Below are 7,941 nucleotides of genomic sequence, written 5' to 3'. Positions count from 1 at the left end.
CTAGTAACATAATTCTGCAGTCAGTGGGCATCTAACCTCAATCTACTGTGATTCTAGGTAATTGCCAATTTGTCTTAAATATCTGCTTAAAAAAATAAAACTGTAGAAAAATGGTCTTACAAATAAAAGCACACGCCCACTTACATGCCTGTGCTCATTCCCTTTAACACATTCCCCTGAGGACACGAGCCCATCTCCGGTGAAGTCAGTAGGAGTCTTGCCACGGGCTAAAACCCAAACTTCACTATGATTTTCATTGCTGCAAGTGATTTTATAAAATCACTTATCAGCCAAGAATGACATGAATCTGAGCTGTGAGATGCTTTTTAAATCTGTGGATGCCATCAGTACCCCAAATGCTCAATTCACAGGCCCAGAAGAGCAAGAACATGGGTCTAACACTTTTCATTTGCACTGAAATGCTACCTCAGGTGTGAGCTGCCTTTCCTCAAGGTGGTCTCAGTGTCTTCCCCTCGGTGGGGGGATGTTGTCAGAAGGCATCACTAAACAACTGGCTTCTTACTGTGAAAAAGTAGGAAGGACTGGCGGGTTGAAAAAGTGCTTGCCTTCTGGAAATAGCTCTCCCAAGCAAATTGAATGCAAAGAGGAAAAGCTGTGACTCACTGAAGTCAGTCTGTGTCTCCATGCCACACTGCGGAGAGTGGAAAGGGGAGCTTGCGTGAAAGATGTTAATGGCAGCAAGTTCTGCTGAACATGACTGACTGCTTTAATTATTGGGAGCACTGCCAGGGTCACACCTGACAGCCTCTGCAATGCTCCTGTTTGTCAGACTCTCAAGGATTTTAGCAAGACTCTGAAGACAACAGCTGAAGAGACTTCTAGCAATGGTTTCTTCTCCTTCACACAACTTCAGACTCAACAGGACCCAGTCTCTACTGAATGAGACCAGACATTAGCACAAACAGCTTTTCACTCACAGTGGCAGAAATGCAAAAACTCAAACATCTTTCAGATTTTGGTCCAGAAATTGGCTTCTACAGGTCTGTTCACCCCCCAAAACATACTTGCTACCACTTGCAGCTTCCTACACTACTCATTATTTAGTAAGTGTTATTTCCAGGCCTTTGGTCATTTAACAAAGTGTCTGTGAGTATGCAGACTCCCTGAATGAAGATCATTTCCGCTGAGGCAGCTACAGAAAACCCTGTCTATCCCAGTGCAAAGAGAAGACCCAAGTACAACATCCTGTAATCTCAGCTGCCTTTTCACCTAGGACTGCATCAAATCAGCAACCTTCAGTCTTGAGATATACTTTAAACAGGTTTTTCTACAACACCAGGAAGCTTTACCATGTTACTGGTTTTCCCGTAAGATCATTTCTTCTGACCTTTTCAGTGAAGATAAGATGAAGAAATTCTTTCTCTGTAAATTATGCAGCTTGCACCCCTAAGCTTCCCACATGTGCTCCTGTAATGGAGCTGATCAACAAATAGTAACAGGTGGGAGTAAGGTGAAATATGCTGAGAAAGTCTTCAAAAGACTTAAGGAAAGTCTGGCAAACATCTAAATGCTATGGGGTTTGTCCCACTCACCTACCCATTGCATACTATGTAAAATGTGCCACCTTGTCCTAAAACACCTAGATAACCCTGGGATCTTTAGCCACAGGTAGTGTGAAGCCCAACCCCCTTTACCATTTTCTCATTGGTACCTTTAAATAGCTATTACCTCCTTCTTTGCATTCTGTTCTTTCATTAATGCTCTTGTATTTTATCATCTAGTTGACTGTGAGTAAATGAAGTCTATTCCTCTCAAGAGGTTCTACCTGTTATATGTCATCAGTTTTGATTGTAGTATTCCCCATGTTGGATTCACTTAAAATATTGACTTTATATTGAAGTATGTGTCTGTTTGTTAGTTAAATATTCAGGCAGCATTTCTGCATAGGGACAAGCAATGGACACCAAGAAACTCAGAGAGCTACTTGAAGTGGCCGGGACATCTGGCTTCATGAATAGGCCATGTAGGCAGTTGCTTAGGGGGCAGAAATCTGGGGACAAAGGGGTAGCCACAAAGTAGACAGTTGAGGTTTGCAAGGTGACAGTTACTGTTGGGTGACATGGGGAGAAAAGCCAGAATGTGGAACCACAGGCTGGAAGGTGTACTCTTATCTGGTGCCATGGCCAAGGGCTGTCTCCCTTTTGTGGGGGCTGTGTAATAACATATTTTTGCAACTGTAGCTAAACTCATCTGGTTTAGGACACTACAAATCCAGTTGTCCACCCTGCTCCTCTGCCGACAGGCATTTCCAGCCAGCAGCATGGGCAGAGGGAATAGGGGACCTGTGATCCTCCATGCTACTGCAGCCTCTGGTGAGGAATAGGCAGTAAGGGCGCTCGTGTCACTGCTGCACAGGCTGCTCTCTTTCATGATCATGGGGCAGGGCAGTAAACTTTGCACCAGCCCAGGCTGCACATTCCTCTGTGTGCTGGCAGCTGGCAGGCTTCCTTTATACTTGGCTTGAATAAGGAGAAAAGAAAAGAAACACAAAATTCATGCAGTGGCATTCCATTCCCCATGGAGATCTGCAGGTATCAAAATAACTACTGTGTGTGTCAGTCAGTAACAATTGTGACATTTCCTGCTGTATTGTGATATAGCTACAGCAATCCTTCAGCAATCCAGCTGAAGTGTCAACGTATTACTATTGTTGGAAGTACAGGCTTTGAATCTGATAGAAATGTAATGACAAATATCAATTCCTACTGCTCGCCCCTTGCATACTCACAGCATGTAATGTTTTCCTGTGGGAAACTGATTTAAGCTAATTGATTTTTAATCCTTCAGCTCCTTTCCCCTCCTTTATAAAGGTAGGCACCCTATATGTCCTTTCCCAGTCTTCTGGCCCTTCACCCACTCTCCAGGAGCTGTCACTGATAACTGATTGATGCTGACACTGCATATGAAAATGTGGCCAGAAAGCATCCTCCCTCTCCCAAAGCAAGGTTAGGAGAGGCACATTTAGTGGACAAACTGAGGAGCGTGGATTCAATTCACAGTACTGAGAGAGCCCCAGCTTTGTCTGGTTGACGTCTGGCTACTGGGAGCAGAGTGGGTAATTTTGTGTGAGGAGGTGTTTTTCTTTTTTCTTTACCTGGAAAATGAAACTAGGGGAAAGGGATAAGGGGAACAAAACTGTCTGCAAATATAAGTAAAATTCTGCAATAGTTTCACACCCAGGAAGAGGGGAAGAGTGAAATGAAAACATTAAAAATTTAATCTTAAAGGCTTTAAACAGATTAAAATCCCAAAATCAAAGGAAAACCTTCCATTTTGAATTGAACAAAGATTTGAATCCTGAAACGGATTTTGCTCTGAAATTAATTTCTCTGTTGTTTAAATGTGAAAAAATGAAAAACTATCATTTGATAGAGACTGCAACTCATTTCAGTCTCAATTTTTCAGTGCAGCCAAATTGCTGAAAAAATCAATTGTTTGCACAGCTCCTGTCTCCGATCCTTGGAAAATTACCCTCTAGAGACAACAATTATGGGAGTACTGGTGCAGAACAACATTTAACTGGAAGTTTAAATCAACAGAACAAAGTGAGTTTTGCATCATTTTGGAAGATGCCATCACACCTTGGTTTTGAAATGGGCTTATACTTAAAATTTTGTCAGCAGTTTCTGAAGCAGTAACAAATATAGCCTGTGCTACCCTATGCCTTGCTGATACCAGCCAGTACAGTTGTGTTTAGCGCTCTACATGCTGACAGCATCAAATGAGAGGTAGTTCTCTTGTTGTAGATGAGACCTCTGAGATGTATTGTTGTATGACTGTGCTGCTGGGAAAGATGAGTTGTTTTTGCTTTGCTTGAATGTATGGACACCAGCATATAATGCCCTTTGCTAAAGAATTTGACTTTTCATTTGAGTCACAGAAGTTCTGAGTCTGACCATCGGGGCTCAGCAAATGACTTTTTGCTCTCTTCAGGCCTTGCCTAATAAGGAGAAATTATTCAAGCCGTGAGTGAAAAGGCTGATGAGTCTCATTTTTTTTCCAGTAATATATCATTACTGAATGGAATTAATCAAGAAAACTATTTGGTTTCAAATTCTTTTTACAGCACCCAGAAGTTTGGTCCACGGATACTTATATATCCTGAAAAAATGATACAACATGTAATTCGTCAAGAGGAGTAGTTGTTGTGTTCTTATTATTGCTGCTATGGCAGCATTATTTTAAATTATATTCCTTGTAAATTTTATGCTTTTATTCAAAAGTATAACACAAAGCAATTTTCCTCTTGACTTCTCCCACCTTCCTGAAAAATACAGCCTCACTTTTACAGTTCTTTTATTCACTCATTTCTGAAAGGCTTGTGCCACAACAATTTAGATGCTTGAATATGATCACATTAGATAGGCTTTTTTTTCCTTGAAACATGAGTGTTTCCTGTTACTAACTGTGAGTACTGTTTTTTGACTGATGGGTATGAGCCATTGCACTATTAAGTAAGGACAGGTAGGAGAATAAAATAGCCCTTTGGGGAGGGAGGGGGATATTTAGAGAGTGTTGAACTGGACTGTAAAGCAACAGGAGAAAATACACTGAGAGTGATCCTATGCTGGACATCTTTCCACAACTGAAGGACAAATACAGTCTTCAGTGAAGTCAGTGAAAAGTTTCCAGTGGATTTTAATGAGTTTTGGACTGGAGAGTAGTGGAGGTATTCACATTATCCACCGCAGGCTGTTGCACTTAAGTGTAAATCAAAGGACCACAGTTTGAAGCCTAACCGTCCTCAGTTAAGAGAGAGGTGTGAGAACTTCTCGAAGGGAGATTCAGCTCAGATGAGCTCAGTCCCTACAATGGCTTCCAGTCAACGGTGTGAATATCACCTCTACACTACAGATTCTGGTGCTACCATACATTTTGGTATAGTTATAGCACATATTATTATCAACAGGAATCTAGACAAATGGCTCTCCTTTCTTTTCAATCCAAAGCAATGAGTTTCAAAACATGTCACACTCTTTGTGCAAGTGACAGTGGAAATCCTGGAAATCAGAACTGCATTGGGAATGCTTCTGGCTCTGTTTTTGCACAGCTTTCTACCTGCCTTGTATCAGACTTCATTAAAGACTTGAATCTCTCTTCTTGCCAGTGTTTCTGGTTGCCTTCAGTTTCTTCTTGGCAGAGCCTAAATATATGCATCATATGAGAATATTTTGCAGTGAAGTGATCAAAAATCTTAACGATAATCCTTTAATCTTACTGGAAATAATCTCCCCCAGATGCAGATAGCACATCTTGATATCAAAAGGGGATATTGTGCATCTGCTCACAGAAGGAGCAGAGCAGTCACTGACTTCATGAGTGTCACTGAATGTAAGGGCACTGAGAGCATCAGGACATGTGCCTTGGCTGCCTTTTCAGTGGTGGGGTATCCCCACACAGACTTGACCGGGGTGCCATTAACTTTATTGAGTCCTTTGTCCCCATATTTAAATTTGGGGCAGTACAGGACACAGATGAGTTTGTCTTGCCCACAGGAGCCAACAAAACTCAGGACGGATTTGAACTGGCTTTTTTCTACCATGGAGGTTGTTGTACAACTAGGGCAGCATTTGGTGCACTGGACGGTTTGTGGCTAGGCTTGAAGGAGACATAGAATATGACACAGTTGAAACCTAGAAATGTACAAATCGTTAATACGGTGACAAGGCAAGGGGCATTATGGGTTAACACTCTGGGTCTGCTTTACAGTGTACTTGGAGTCATCACTGACAAAACAAGGTGCAGAAGATGACCTGAATACCGCAGCTGCTGGAGCCATGGCAGGAATGGTACACAAAAGCACAGGGTGACAGCATGTGGGAGTACTGCAGGTCTGTCGCTCACCGGCATCTGTGCTCTCTACAACAACTAAGAGGCCAGGAAGGCCTCCATAACCTGAGAGTCCCTCTGAGCAGGGCAACCAGTGCTGGAGGGAGGACACACTTGCATAGTCACCGATCAAATGGATCACAAGACAGCCTAGTGCCCATTCCTATTTTATTTACAATTATTGAGAACCCAAAAGGAGCTATCATACTGGAAAGAAGCTCTTGACACTATTTAGTTGGCTTGGCCCTTTCCTCCCTGCCAGCAAGCTGCTGGAGATGGTGGTCTGGTCAGTACAGGCCCAGGACCGCAGCCCCCAGCAAGGTGAGCAGGGATGGCCCAGTGAGGGTAACCAGAGCCAGACACAGCCCAGTGATGGCCGGCAGGGCCATGGTGATGGGGCTGGCCGAGCCACGGCCAGGTAGTCAGCCCACAGGTCACGTCCGGATCCAGAGCGGCTGCCCTGTGATCAAGGCAGCTGACTTCATTTCAACTGGTGTTTGGGCTGAGGCTGGGAAAGGAGGGTTGGCTTCTCGATCCAAGTCATAGCTGTCAAAAGGTTAAGGGAAACCATGCCTGTCACTGGGACAGCTCGGTGAGGGGATAGTGGGACAGACAGATACACTGGTAAGGCTCTCTCCTTGCCTTTGACCATCATTTGTAGTTGAGCCCACCCTACAAACACCATTTCCATGTTTAATGTGACATACGGCTGTGGAGGCCAGGAGGAATTCTCTCAGGTTTAAACCTTATTGAAGTTCAGCCTGGTGAATAATTCACAGTAACGGTACCTGCTAGGTCTTTCCTTCGACTACATTAGGCCAGGTATTGACCATTTCATTCAGGGGAAGTCCTTGCTATCCAGGCTTTATTTACGTCACTTGGAATAAATCCACGTGCTTTACAGAGACTGCAACTTAACCAGCTAAGGAAATAATCTTTACAATAGCTGTCTTAATCACTTATTTTTCTTCCTAGCTGTTGAATGAAAAAATAATGTGTTTGTGTTTATGTTAGTTCACAACCAAACCTTCCTGGAGTTTTAAGTGAATCTATGGAAAAAAAGCACTGGGTGTAAGAAAACATTTGTCCTCCTGAGCATTTTAATAAAAGCAGTGTACCAGGGATGGGACATGAGTCCAGTTCACAAAACTACTGAGGAGAGGATCCCTCCTCACCCAGTGGTAAGGGCACTTCCTTAGGGTGTGAAGGACATAAATTTGTTTCCTTTCTCTGTCTGATACACACTCTGATAGCAGCTGAGGACTCCCGTGCCCCAGGGGGATGTCTGGTCCCTGTCCACAGCATTCTCAAATGGACCTTTCCCACCTCTGGCGTTGGCACTCTCGTCTTTGTAAACACTTCTTAACCACTCACCATTCAAGTATCGTCAAAGGATAACCTCAATTGGAGAGGCTGCTCTCTTTAGGCTCCCTTATAAACCACCTGCAGTTGGAGCAGATGCCTTGTTTTGATCTGAGTTCATTCTAAGAAGTAGGAGGTGATGGCAAGGTGAGACTCACGTGACTTCTTCTCTTTCAAAATTCATTCCCCTTCATCTAGAAATGCACCCGTTCCAGTATCACAAAAAGTCTGATTTCTCCCTGACCACTTTCCCCCAGCTCTGCTCAGAAGTGCACTGAATATTTGTGTTATTAATATAAGGAAAAGCTTGTTGGGATTCTGGGTACTTTACTGTTTCTTGTAAATCACATAAATATAAAAAGAAGCAAATGTTGTAATGTCTCATTAGCTGATCTATTGTATACAGTCAATGGAAAAAAATGTTCTGACTCTTACTGCTCAGGGAATTGTTTCTTCGGTCCTCAGAAACAAAGAATAAGAGGTTAGGTGCCCAGCACTTTCCCTTAGTAGGCACCCTGAGTAACCGGGAACATACCTTGTTAAGCTTTATCAGCTGACTCAGCTAACTCCTTTTGAGGGACAGGTTCTTAATGCAGAAAGATCCTTCTGGGTTTTGCTTCTATTAATTTTACATGAGGCATTTTTGTTACCAGAATTAGATAGTACCACTTATTTATAAATAACTCATGAAGGAATGCATGAGTCAGTATGAGATACTCTCGTGGTCCC

The 7,941-nt window shown here is 43.0% G+C and overlaps 1 pseudogene; it reads left to right on the top strand.

The window, feature by feature from the left end:
- The first annotated feature begins 5,336 nt into the window (after positions 1-5,336).
- On the top strand, positions 5,337-5,893 carry LOC106489168 (mitochondrial import inner membrane translocase subunit Tim23-like; annotated as a pseudogene).
- Positions 5,894-7,941: the final 2,048 nt, after the last annotated feature.

Source organism: Apteryx mantelli, chromosome 1 (assembly GCF_036417845.1).
Source record: "Apteryx mantelli isolate bAptMan1 chromosome 1, bAptMan1.hap1, whole genome shotgun sequence".
NCBI lineage: Eukaryota > Metazoa > Chordata > Aves > Apterygiformes > Apterygidae > Apteryx > Apteryx mantelli.
This window is presented reverse-complemented; position numbering and strand designations above follow the sequence as displayed.